The sequence below is a fragment of the Elephantulus edwardii genome, unplaced genomic scaffold (genome assembly GCF_000299155.1).
Source record: "Elephantulus edwardii isolate Elephantulus edwardi_28Jun2011 unplaced genomic scaffold, EleEdw1.0 scaffold00060, whole genome shotgun sequence".
Taxonomy (NCBI): domain Eukaryota; kingdom Metazoa; phylum Chordata; class Mammalia; order Macroscelidea; family Macroscelididae; genus Elephantulus; species Elephantulus edwardii.
In genome coordinates, this window is record NW_006399810.1 from 16845733 (window position 1) to 16860306 (window position 14574).

Genomic DNA, 14574 nt, shown 5'->3' on the forward strand with positions numbered 1-14574 from the left:
TTCTTTTTGATGAGGAATGTGACATCACTCCTATTCAGAATAGTAGATTATATGGTCATCTGATACAAAATGGCCAATTACCAGTTCATTTCAGAAAAGTAGTGCCTTGTTTTTGTTGTTGTTGTTGTTATGTGCTGTTGAGTGGCTTACACCTCATAGCGACCCTGTGTACAATAGCCCTGTACCCTGCTCTGTCCTGTGCAAACCTTATTGTTGGCACAACATACCTACCTTCATTCTCCCAGTCATGAATCAATCCATCTCATTGAGGGTCTTCCTCTCTTGTACTGTTCCTCCACGCTTTCAAGCACGGTGTTCCTCTCCAAGGACTGGTCCCACATTGCAGCATGTCTAAAGTATGTCAGATGAAGCCTCAGAATCCTTGCCTCCAAGGAGCAGCCTGGTTTCATCCTCTCCAAGACGAACATATTTATTCTCCTGGCAGCCCGTGATATATTCAATGTTCTTCTCCAGCACCACAGCTCAAAGACATCAGTTCTCTTTCAATCATCCCTAATCATTGTCCAGATTTCTGATGTGTGGCAAATAAATGCAAAGACTATGGCCTGAATCAACCCAAGTGCCCATCAACAAACAAATGGCTAGAGAAGCTGTGGTATAATCACACAATGGAAAACTACACTGCATTGAAAAACAAGGAGCTCATGAAATATTATACAAAATGGGTGATCCTGGAGGACATTATGCTGAGGGAAGTATCTCAGTCACAAAAGAATAAGTAGTGCCATTGTTGTAAAATGAGACTGACATCGGAGTTGGGAGGAGCCTGAGAAAGATGGGATAAGTTATGTATACTGTACATCTCTCTGAATAGACCACAGAGAGTGAGAACAGCATGGCAGCTCACTGCCCAAGAACAGAAAGCAGATAAAGAGCCCATAGCTAAGCCCCATGGTATCTGTAGTGACACACCAGTTGCAAGACATCTGTTTATTTGTTGTTGACTCAGAGACTTCACTCACAGTTGTGGTACTGAGAATGAGGTTTCTTAGAGAAGTAAATTGGAGAGAAGGGGAGGCAAAGATATCACCCATTGCAAGTCCAGGTTTTATTCCAACAGTACTAAGCCAGATTAAAAAGAAAATACAGTTCCTTAATTAGTAAAAGCCCTGGTTTCAGTCGAGCAGTCAAATCCAAATCATCCAGCAAGGTTTGCCTCAGAGAAGTTATAAATTAGCTTCTCCTTCAAGCATCTGTCAAGAACAACAAAAACCTTTTACTGTGGCTTTTATCTCATAGCCCCTGTGGTTATACTTTGCCAGAGTTTTTCCACAGCAATACCACAGTCTCTCCACCACCATCACTAGGGTCTCATCACCAAGGTATCACTCCCAACCGAGTCTTGCTCCAGTCTTTCTCAAGTCTTGCCCCTCAGTTGGAAGCTCTCGCTCTCTTATCGTAGTCCTGCATCTGTTGATGATTTGCGGGACCATATGACTGCAGTAAAGGTAGTTGGAGACCAGAGGAAGCTAAATAAATGGCTAAGAAAAGGCAACTTAAGGCTAATACTATAGAGGGAAATGTCTTTATCTTTACTCTTCGAGAATATAAACAAATTTGGAAATTTCTTCCCAGAAAGTGTCTTTTCCCAGGATCTCTTGGGCTGGATTATCCAGAGAATTAAAACCAGGAAAGCTTATATACTAAAATAGAGTTGAGGGAAAGAGTTATCTTCATAAAATAATTGATGTATTTGTAAGACTGACAAGTCCCAGGCCCACAGGTCAGATATCAAGATAGAGGCTTCCACTGATTGACATAGCTTAGCTATAAGGATGATGAATCCAAGATTGAAAGGTAAGAAGGTAGGGTACTGACTGCAAAGATAGGCAAATACAAAGTTAGCAAGTAAAGCAGAAGGTTGCTGGCTTCTGATACTGACAAATCCAAAATACGACAGTTCAAATAACCAGAAGTGTTGATGCAGGAAAAGAGTCCAAATTGAGCAAAAGCTAGAGGTTTTTTGTCAAACATCTATACATATCAAATGCAGGCCAGAACCCTGAGGAAACTCTCTTACAAATGACTGGCTGTTAAGAATAGATCTCATCATAGAAGTGATTTTACACCATATTGTACCTCAGCAAGGGAACGACTACAAAACAACTGCCAAATCAGAGTCTCATGGGCAGCTAAGTTAAAACATAACGTTAACCGTCATACAGGACTACCTGCTCACACAAATATTCCTGGAAAGAATGAACTTTTTATGCCTAGATATGTAAGACCGTAAGAGATTAATGGAGAAATCTTTCAATAGTCACTAAAAACAAAACAAAGAAACTATTGTCTGCGAGTAGCTTCTAATTCACAGCAACCTTATAGGACAGAGTAGGACTTCCCTGTAGGGTTTCTAAGACTATAATATTTATAGAAACATATTTCTAGATCTTTTCTCCTGTGGCGTGGCTGGTGGGTTTGAACTGCTGACCTTCTGGTTTAATGCCTTAGTCACTGTGAGCTGCCAGGGCTCTTTCCCCCAGATCATTAGGGAAGTGTAAATTAAAACCATGATGAAATACAAATATAAGATTTTTTTAAAAGAACACCAAACAAAAACAACAACAACAATAAAACACCAAAAAAAACCCCGCCAAACAATAAACACCCCTGAGAAATATGCAATCCTGGTAAAGATGTGGAAGAACTATAACTCCTACACATTGCTTGTGGAAAAACTAACTACTACAGTTACTCCAGAAAATAAGTCTGCAATGTTTAGAAAACTAAAGGTATACTTAATATAAGACCAAGCAGTTTCATACCTGGAAATTTGCTTATTAAAAACATAAAGACATATTTATAAAAACTAATTTCAATTTCCAAATGATGAAAGTAATGCAAATGTCCTTCATTTTTAGTACACACACACACACACACTGTGATAGATTAACATAGTGTAATATTATTCAGCAATAAAAATTAATGCATTATTGATACACACAACATGGATGAATCCGAAAGTCAATATGATGATTAAATGAAGACAGGGATTATTAATGAGTAAGAACTTGATTAAAGAGGGGAGTGTAAAGTTTTTTGTGAAGAGATAAGATTGTTCTTGACTATTGTGGTGGAAGAGTATATCTCTTCCTGTGAGATTTACTGTCACTGAAAACCTTCTGGAAGGCCAGCTATGAGTCAGTTCCAACTTGTTGGTGCACAACAACATTGTTGTGGTAGCATAAATGTACATGTGTTATAACTAGAGGAAGTAGATGAGTATGCGGGCAGGCAGGGGTAGGAACCCCACCATAGAACTGCATACCAAATACAAAGTTTATCTTCTTATATGTCCATTTTAAAAAGACATACTACTTGACTGAGGGCCAAGGAACAGGGCGCTGGACTATGAGATGGAATATAAGGCTAGACCAGGGAGAATTTATTGATAAAAAGGCTCTCTTTTACACTTCTGAGACTTAATATCGGGAGGCTTAATTTTCTAGGACATCATGTTCTGAAAAGAGCACTGGGAGTCTGTGCTCATGTTCTGATGGGATGATTTCTTGAAGTTGAAAAGAACAATGGCCTTCAGTGAAAGAAGTGGACTTACTGGAACTGCCTTGGCAGGATATTGAGGAAGTGACCAAAAGGAAGGCAGGTAAGAATGAATTTATTACATAAGATCGGGGACACAGGCCAGCTAACAATGTTTCCATCACTAGAGCACTGAAAAATAAAGAGCATGCTGGAGAGGAGACTACTGACTTTGTTGGAAAGCTGATTGATGACTGTCCTTTGTAATGCCAGGTTTGGAAGTCAGGGAGATTTAGCTCCTAGTGTGAACATGGATAGGATTCTGGGTTAGCTTAACTTTCTAAGGCAAGTAGGACATAACTGTCTATGACTATAGACAAAAACAAAAGTGGGGGAAGCTCTATCCCATGAGATTTGAAAGCTCTGATTTGTTGCTAGTCATAGATTTCTAGAGGTTAGCAGCCAAGGCAGGTATTGCTTGACCTTTATCACTAAAAATTATCAGGAACTAGTGAGCTGTCAAAATAAAAATATCATAATCTATTTCCTGGTTTATAGATTTTTTTAGGATAAAATAAACAAGTTTATTGAAAGTGCAAGATGCATTTGAATGAGAAAATCAACAATTTATACTAAACTAATGAGTCTCAGAGAAAGGATCAACAAACAAAGAGGGATATAGGATAATGCAGGAAAATAAAAAAAATTATTGGTTTGTTAGTCTTCAATTTATATCACAGACCAGAGGGTTAAATGAAGTTGGAATTAACTATTGTTGGAGTGGATTAAGGGATTGGTTAGGAATTAATTATATAAGTTCAGTTAGTGATTTACAATAATTGTCACAAAATTATAACAAAGCATACTTTCTCAAATAAGTTTTAAAAACATCTAGTTTGAGGCCATATTTTACACACACACACATACACACACACACACACACGACAAATGACCATACAAAATGGCAATATTAAGAGTTAGTTAAAATGAAGACACTCTAGTGACTTAAGGGTAAAGACTAGTGCTGTCAACTCAAAGAAATAAAGTTCATATCCACCAGCTGCTCCACAGGAGAAAGATGGGCAATCTCCTCTCATGCAATTTATGTTGTTGTTGTTGTTATGTGCTGTCGAGTCGCCTGCGACTCATAGCGACCCTATGTACAACAGCCCTAAACTCCGCTCTGTCCTGTGCCAATCGCACTGTCTCTGATACTCCCATCCCAATTATCCCAGTCACTGAATCAATCCACCTCATAGAGGGCCTTCCTCTCCTGTGCCGTCCCTCTACCCTCCCAAGCATGATGTCCCTCTCCAAGGACCGGTCTCTCCTCACTACATGTCCGAAGTAAGTTAGACGGAGCCTCAGAATCCTTGCCTCCAAGGAGCCACCCGGTTTAACCCTCTCCAGGACAAATCTATTTGTTTTCCTAGCAGTCCATGGTATTCTCAGTACTCTTCTCCAGCACCACAGCTCAAAGGCATCAGTTCTCCTTCTATCCTCCTTGGTCATTGTCCAACTCTCTGATGCATAACAGGTGATTGCAATTTATAGAATTTAAAAACCCACTGGAAGGTCAGCTATACATCAGTTCCAATACAAAATGGTGCAACCACTTTGGGAAAGTTTGGTACTTTCTAACAGTCTTAAATATTTATTTATTTACCCTCCTCTCAATAAATGTAATTTCTGAGTGTTCGCCTGTTGTTATGTGCCGTCGAGTCGTTTGCAACTCATAGCGACCCTATGCAGAATAGCCCTAAACCCTGCTCTATCCTGCGCCAACTGCACTGCCTCTGACACACCCATCCTGATTACCCCAGTCACCGAATCAATCCATCTCATAGAGGGTCTTCCCCTCCTGCGCTGTCCCTCCACCCTCCCAAGCATGATGTCCCTCTCCAAGGACCCGTCCCTCCTCACAACATGTCCAAAGTAAGTCAGACGAAGCCCCAGAATCCTTGCCTCCAAGGAGCAACCCGGTTTAACCCTCTCCAAGACAAATCTATTTGTTTTCCTAGCAGTCCATGGTACACGCAGTACTCTCCTCCAGCACCACAGCTCAAAGGCATCAACTCTCCTTCTATCCTCCCTAGTCATTGTCCAACTCTCTGATGCATAACAAGCGATTGCAAATACCATGGCCTGTGTCAGGCACACCTCAGTCTCCAGAGAGTCACCGTTGCTCCTGAGTATTTCAGAGAGGTCCCTAACAGCAGACTTTCCCATCGTGATAAGTTTTTTGATTTCCTGACTGCTGGTGCCAAGAGTGTTGACCATGGAGCCGAGCAAACTGAAGCTGTGAACAATCTCAATCTCTTCGCCATCCATCCTGATGCTGCCAATTGGTCCAGTGGTGAGAATCTTTGCCTTCTTGGCATTGAGTCTCAGTCCATACTGAAGACTGCAGTCCTTGACCCTCTGCAGCAAGTGCATGAGGTCCTCCTCAGTTTCAGCAAGCAAGGTTGTGTCATCTGCATAACGCAGATTGTTAATAGATCTTCCACCAATCCTGATGCCACAATTCTCCTCAAAGAGCCCAGCCTCTGGGATAATCTGCTCTGCATAGCTTAATGTAAAAGCTTGCTTACAAGGGGAGCTCTGGTGACCTAGTGGCAAGAAGCTGCACTGCAATCCCAGAGGCTCACGGTTCAAAACCAACAAATGCTCTGCCGGGAAAAGGAGGGACCATCTCCTCCTGTACTAGTCAGATCTGATTTGACAGTACACGCACACACACACAAAATAATAAAATAATAATAAAAAAAATTTTTTAAAAAGCTTGCTTACAGATGTTTATGGCAGCTTTATTCATATTCACCTAAAACTGGAAAGAACTGTCCTTAACCTGTAAAGTGATCAATAAGCTGTGATGAACCCATGCAATTGAGTATTCTTTAGCAACAAAAAGAAATGAAATATTGGTATATGAAAGAATGTGTTTTACTGAAGGATAGATTGCTTAGAACCACAAAACTACATTCAGTCTGGTTCCATTTGTACGATATTTTTACAAAAGCTAAAAGATAGGATGTAGAAAAGTTCACCAAGAGTCAAGAATAGATGAGGCCAGATCTTAACAGTTTAGCACAAGAGAATTTTAAGGGTGATAAAGCTGTTTTGTTCCCTGACTGGCATAGCAGACATACAGTTCTACTCTGTTAAGACTCTGTAATCACAAAGTTTGAGTTTACTCCATAACCCAAAGTTTTACTCCATTTATTTCATTACTCCATCTACTCCATTAGTCTAAAATTTTACTGCATAATCCCAAGTTTGCTAATTGAAGAGAAGGATACACTCACTTGAGGAAGACTCCACAGTTATACATACAATAATGACTGTTTCCAGTAAGTCTCAAAAGATACCAACAGTTATTAAACTAAGTAACTATATACTGCATAATAGGAGTACTAAGATCTCTCAAGTGCTATTAGATAAAGGTTCAGAGCTGACCCGGACACTGGAGGTCAAGAGATAAATGGAGTTGTACTAAAGTCCTCACTGCATTGATGGACCTTTTGTGTAGACATTAAACAAGTCTCTGAAGGCATAATTTGAATGTTATATTTAGCAACTGGTTGAGATGTCATTTGTTTCCCCAACCTGTGGATTAAAACCCACAATTATAGGAAAGGCCAATGGAAATCAGACAAAAACACATTTTAGTCCCAACCTCAAAGACAAAAGTATGTAAGGGATGCAGCTCCCACTACTTCCCACTTAGTTCACCAATCTGTTTTTTACAGAACAGTTTGATAATGATGAATGCTGTAAACTTAATCAGGTGGTAACCACAATAGCTTTTGCTATAGAAGGTGCAATTCTTAGTGAGAACAGATCAATATAGCTCCTGGCAAATGTTGTTGGGGATCATCAAGTCAGAACCGACCTACAGCTCACCCTGCCATGGGTTTTCAGAGGCTGTTAATTACATGTGAGGAAATTGCCTGTCCTTCTCCCATACAGCAGCTGGTGACCTCAAACCACGTGTCTTTGGGATTGCAGCACAACATTTTAAAATATATACATCCCCACTAGAAAGAATGATTACCTTCATTAGCTGATTAAAAGCTATTTATATTCAATTAACTGAGTAGTATATATTGATGATCTTGCTCCAGGACTATGCTAATTATCCTATTTAAGTTTGAAAGGAGTTTTATCATAACAGTTCTCAAACTTTTTAATCTCAGCTTCTTCCCTCAAGTAGGTTATGCATAAGGTCTGTAAGAGTTAGCTCTAAGTCATACACTGCTAGTTTGACAATGCTGTTTGCCACCTTCCTATTCCTATCATTGCCTTCTGCCTATGGCTTTTGCATCTCTTAAATAAACTACATACACACATAGCTGAAGTGCTGAAACTAAAATGGTATAGATAGTCTCTGACTTAGGATAGGATGGAATAAGTTCCAATTATATACCTTGCAGAAAATAAAAAATACCTGGGAAAAAACCTTACTGATAAAGCTTAAGGAAAACAGCCTTCATCTTGGATTACACTGCAACATAAAATAAAAATAAAAATATTCACAACTGTACTAATAAATAGCATCATGATGAATGGAGAAAGGATTAGCATCAAAGATTTAATTTTACTTGTATCCACAATCAACATCTGTGAAAGGGCAGTCAAAAATTAAAATGACCTATTGCATTTGAAAAAATCTGCTCTTTATAACATCTTTAAAATACTAGAGAGCAAGGATATCACTTCAAGGAGAGAGGTATGCATGATCTAAGCTGTGATATTTTCAATCGCCTTTTCTGTATATCAGAGTTTGGCAAAAAATAAAGAAGATTAAAATGATATAATTGAATTATAGTATTGGTAAGGAATATTTAATATATCATAGACTGCCAAGAGAATATCAAAGTCTCTCTTTGAGATAATGGAGCATATTGCTATGAGAGCCTAGTACCTGAAAAAAGACATCATTCTTGGTAAAGCAGGGCCTGGCAAGAAAAGAAGACTCTCAATGAGATAATGACCATTTGCACTCTTCCTGGATTCTCACCACTGGACCAATTGGTAGCATCAGGATGGATGGCGAAGAGATTGAGATTGTTCACAGCTTGAGTTTGCTCGGCTCCATGGTCAACACTCTTCGCACCAGCAGTCAGGAAATCAAAAAACGTATTGCAATGGGAAAGTCTGCTGTTAGGGACCTCTCTAAAGTACTCAAGAGCAACGGTGTCTCTCTGGAGACTAAGGTGTGCCTGATACAGGCCATGGTCTTTGCAATCGCTTGTTATGCATCAGAGAGTTGGACAATGACTAGGGAGGACAGAAGGAGAGTTGATGCCTTTGAGCTGTGGTGCTGGAGGAGAGTACTGAATGTACCATGGACTGCCAGGAAAACAAACAGATTCATCTTGGAGAGGATTAAACCAAGCTACTCCTTGGAGGCAAGGATTCTGGGACTTCGTCTGACATACTTTGGACATGTTGCCAGGAGGGACGGGTCCTTGGAGAGGGACATCATGCTTGGGAGGGTGGAGGGACAGTGCAGGAGGGGAAGACCCTCTATGAGATGGATTGATTCGGTGACTGGGGTAATCGGGATGGGTGTGTCAGAGGCAGTGTGCTTGGCGCAGAATAGAGCAGGGTTTAGAGCTGTTGTGCATAGGGTCGCTATGAGTCGCAAACGACTCGACGGCACATAACAACAACAACAATGAGGTAGACTGAAATAGTGGTGCAACAATGGATTTAAGCATTGAAGAGACTGTGAGAATGACATAGATGTTTTGTTGTCTTGTACATAGTATAGTTATAAATTGGACCCAACTCAATGTCACCAAATAAAACAATATACTCTTTGTATGTTGCTTTGGGCATCTCCTCCTCCTCCTCCTCCTGCTTCTCCTCCCTCTTCTACTTCTCATCCTCCTCCTTCATATTCATCTTTATCTTCATCATCATCATAAAAAATTGTGTATACTGCACTGAAACAGATGAGGGAGTGAATAATTTAAAAGTGATGCATGATAGAGTATTATGGTTATCACAAGAGTCCACAATTAAGGTTGCATAGTGGAATGTACTTGGGGTGGCGGGAGGGGTGTGGGGGTATTGTGTCCCAGGGAGGGAGTGTTTCTTTTACTTTTGAAAGAGAGGAGCGAACTGGGTGGGGGCGGGGGAAGGCCTGGACGGGGAGAGAAGTGCAGCAATGAATGAATGGAAATCCAAAATCTCTGTAAATGCTCATTAAAATTATTAAAAAAAAGTGGCATGAAGTTGTGCAGCAATCCCGAAGGCATGTAGTTCGACGTCAACAGCTGCTCCACCAGAGAAGGATAGGTAATCTCCTCCTGTACAATTAACTCCTTCTGAAAACCCACCAGAGGATAAGATATGGGTCGGTTCTGACTTGATTGTACCCAACAACAACATCAGTATCTTTACAAAACTAAACTTTGAATTTCTGCATATAGAGATAGCATAATGATAGCATCAGCAGCATTATATATGATATCTAATTCTAATGATGAGATGTAATAAAAACTACCAAAGGGCAGATGGTCATAAATGCAGTAAATCAAACTATAAGGACTTTACATGTATTACCTTATTAATCCTCACAAATTGCATGAGATTGATAATTGATTGTTAATATAATACTTTTATTTTATAAAGGAGGATCATGAGATATAGAGAGGTTAATTTTTCAAGGTAACAGAACTATTAAATAAAGAGAATTATAAACCCAGGCAGCTCAATGATCCTAACCAGTACTCTGTCCTGGCTTGGATTAGCCTCTCCAATTTAATGATTATGTACTCTCACTTTGCCACTATATATTACCTGCCTCCCCCTCCCCTTTTTCTCTTATGCTGGTTGATCCCCTCCCTCCCTCCATTGAGCCATCCAATTAAAGGACCCTATGATTAACTCTGTTCCCCATCCCCTGCCCGTCCATCCTCAGCCCTCCGTTGCTACCTTCTTCCCCTTGGATCCTCATATTCAGTTTACAATAATAGTCTTATACAGTATTTGTCCATATGGTAATAAGTTAGTTCATTTAGCAAAATAGCTTCCAGTTCCTCCCAAGTTAGGAAAGAATTTTCAATATCATTGCTCTTGTGTAGTATTCCATCATGTGAATGTAGAATCCATTAGATTATGGTTGGTCATCTGGGCTGTTTCCATGTTCTTGCAGTGGTGAATAACACTGCTATGAACATTGGTATGCAAATCTCCATTTGTGCCTCAGTTCTCATTCTCTGAGAGTATATTCCAAGCAGTGGAATAGCTGGGTCACGTGGAATGTCTATGTTCAGATTTCTGAAGTAAAGCCAACTGCCTTCCAGAGTGGTTGTACCATTTTACAATCCGACTAACAATGTATAAGAGTTCCTATCTTGCCACATCCTTTCCATCGTTTAAAACTTGTTGTTCTGTTAAACTTTGCCACTGCTACTGGAATGAAAAAAAAAGCCAAAACAAGGGAAATAATGTGGAAATAAGAGAGTTGAACAGAAAATGTCAAACACAAGAATGCAAAGTATTAAAATAAAAGGTGTAGAGTTGGAGTTAGAGAACCGAAATGGAAGAAAACACTCAGCACTATTTAGCCTGAAAGAAATGAGGAACAAATTCAAACTTTGAGTTGTAATACTAAAGGTTTCTATAGGTAAAACCTTGGACAATGCAGAAAGCATCAAAAGAAGATGAAAGTAAAATACAGAATCAACATACATTATACACAATCACTGTATGTTTTAGAATTGATGGATGTTGAATAATTTCAGGTAGTAGTATATGATCATGAAGTAATGAAGGAAGACGTTCAAGCTGTACTGAAGGCATTGACAAAAAATAAAGCCCCAGGACTTTATGGGGTACCAATTGACATTTCAGGAAACAGATACAGCCTTGAATATATACTCATTAGGCTATGTGAAGAAATTTGGAAAACCTGGCCAACTGAATAGAAGGATCCATATTTGTTCCCATTCTTGAAAGAAAGGTGATTTATCTAACAGTGTGGAAGTTATAGAACAGTATAATTTTTTCTTTTATTTTCATTAGTTTGCATACAATTATTCACATATACAGTGTTTTATGCATATATATTGTATTTCATAAATTCTTCACTTGCATTATGTTTTGTTCATGTACATTTATGCTTTATATAAGTACTCATATACATTGTATTTTATAAAATTATTACCAATCTACTCCTGTTACCCATTATTATCAATGCATCTTGATTGCATTTTCGATTGATCTCCGACTGTAAAAGTTGGTAGAAATTTTCTATTTCCTTTTCTATGGCTCTGGTTATTGGTGCATGTATCTGAATGATAGTGGTATTCACTGGACTTCCTTGTATGCGTATGGATATTATCCTGTCACTCACAATATTGTGCTTCAAGATGGATCTAAAAATGACTTTCTTAACTATGAAAGCAATTCCATTTTTCCTCACCTTTTCATCTCCGGAGTAATATATGATCATTTGACTCAAAATTCCCCATGGCATTCCATCTCATCTCACCAATGCCTTATATGTCAATATTTATGTGTTCCATTTCTTCCTTAACAATATCTAATTTTCCTACATTTACGGTTCTCACATTCCATGTCCCAATCACTAGTGTGTGCTTACAATTGTTCCTCTTCCTTTGTATTTCCATACTTAAGTGCTCCACCTCAATTGCCCTTTCTACGGGTGTTCAGTTGTACATAGGGTTTCCAGGGGCCTGCTATTTCAGAAGTGGATGGCCAATCCTTCTTCCTAGTCTGTCTTAATCTGAATGTTCAGAGTTAGAAGTATCCGACAGACAAGCATTTTACAGAAAAAGTGAAAGATATATCCCTTATTGTGGGGTTAACCATTAGTATCAGTGTTGTCCCTGCCTTTGGCACAAGTGTCTTTACCCACTTATTTCCCTGCTCCACCACTCACCAGGATACCCATTCACTTCTACCCACTCCCTTCAACATCTCCCATTGTCCAACCCATGATCTGATAGCTTATATCTGAAGTTTCCTTGACTTCTGTGATTATGTCAGCGGCTGATATTTTCTTATGCTGTGACCAGTGTCTCTTAAGTTTAGTGGTAATGTTTCCAAAGCGAAGGTGATGAGTCGTGTAGAACTGTTGTGTAGATAGGTGTTTTCCTTGGCCCTCAGCCAAACGATCCGTTGCTGTCTGTGGACTTGATGGTTACCTGTGAAGTGGGCGGGGTGTTTTAAGGCCCTTGAGCTGTCCTGCATTTCCGCCTGTGAAGATTTCTTTCAATGGTTGGAAAACAAGGACTCAGTTACAGAAACGGGGCTGGAGAGAGACTGTCTGAACTTTGCACAATCAATGACTTATTCATTACAAATACGTTTTTAAAGAGACATAAACACAGGTTATATACATGGATTTCACCTGATGGGATGCATAAGAATCAGAGAGATTACATATGCAGAAAGAACCTCTGGAGAAGCTCAATATCAGCTGTGAAAACTAGGCCAGGAGCTGATTGTGGGACAGACCACCAACTACTCACTCATATGCAAGTCCAAGCTGAAGCTGAGGAAAATTAAACTGAACCCATGGGAACCAAAATATGACTTTGAGTCTATCCCACATGAGTTTCAGAACAATCTCAGGAACAGGTCTGAGGCCTTGAACACTAATGAGCGAAGACCAGATGAGCTGAAGAGTGCAAACAGCCATTGTAAAGACAGAAGAGGAAGAAAAGACCAAAATAGATATCAAAAGACACTCTGAATATTGCACTGGAGAGCAGAGAAGCCAAAGCAGAAGGAAGAATTCAAGATACTAAAGAGCTGAATAGAAGATTTCAAAAGGTAGCGCGGGATGACAATGTAAAACGTTACAATGAAATGTGCAAGCAGTTGGAGTTAGAAAATCAAAAGGACCGAACTCACTCAGCATTTCTTAAGCTCAAGGAACTGAAGAACAAATTTAAACCTCAAGTTTCTATAATCAAGGATGCTTTAGGCAGAATATTAAATGATCCAGGAAGTATTAAAAGAAGATGGAAAGAACATACTGAGTCACTGTATCGAAAGGAATTGGCAGAGGTAGAAGAATTTAATGAAACAACATATGAGCAAGAGCCTATGGTGATGAAGGAAGAAGTTCAGGCTGCTTTGAAGGAAATAGCAAAAAATAAGGCCCCAGGAATAGATGGTATACCAATTGACATATTTCAGCTAGTGGATGCTGCCCTGGATGTGCTCACCAAGTTGTGCCAAGAAATCTGAAGAGCAACCACTTGGTCAACTGACTGGAAGAGATCTATATTTGGTCCCATTCCAAAGAAAGATGACCCAACAGAGTGTGGAAACTACAGAACAATCTCATTGATTTCACATGCAAACAAGATTCTACTGAAGATTATTCAAAAACGACTGGAACAGCACATCAGCAGAGAACTGCCAGAAGTCCAGGCTGGGTTTAGAAGGGGTCGTGGTACTAGGATATTGTAGCTAATGTTAGATGGATCTTAGCTGAAAGCAGGGAATACCAGAGGAATGTATATCTGTGTTTCATTGACTATGAAAAGGTGTTTGACTGTGTGGACAATAACAAACTGTGGCTGACTCTGAGAAGAATGGGAATCCCAGAACACTTGATCGATCATGCTAATGTGAAACCTATACTTGGACCAAGAGGCAGTCATCAGAACAGAGCAAGGAAACTGCATGGTTCAAAATTGGGAAGGGTGTACACCAGGGATGTGTCCTGTCTCCATACCTTTTTAACCTGTATGTAGAACAGATTATCTGGAGGCTGGGCTCTATGAGGAGAAATGTGGGGTCAGGATTGGTGGAAGATCTATCAACAATCTGTATTATACAGATGATACAACCCTGCTTGCTGAAACTGAGGAGGACCTGAAACACTTTGTGCAGAGGGTGAAGGACTGTAGACTTCCGTATGGGTTGACGCTCAATGTCAGGAAGACAAAGATTCTCACCACTGGACCAATTGTCAGCATCAGGATGGATGGTGAAGAGATCGAGATTGTTCACAGCTTTAGTTTGCTTGGCTACACAGTCAACACTCTTGGCACCAGTAGCCAGGAAATTAAAAGATGTATT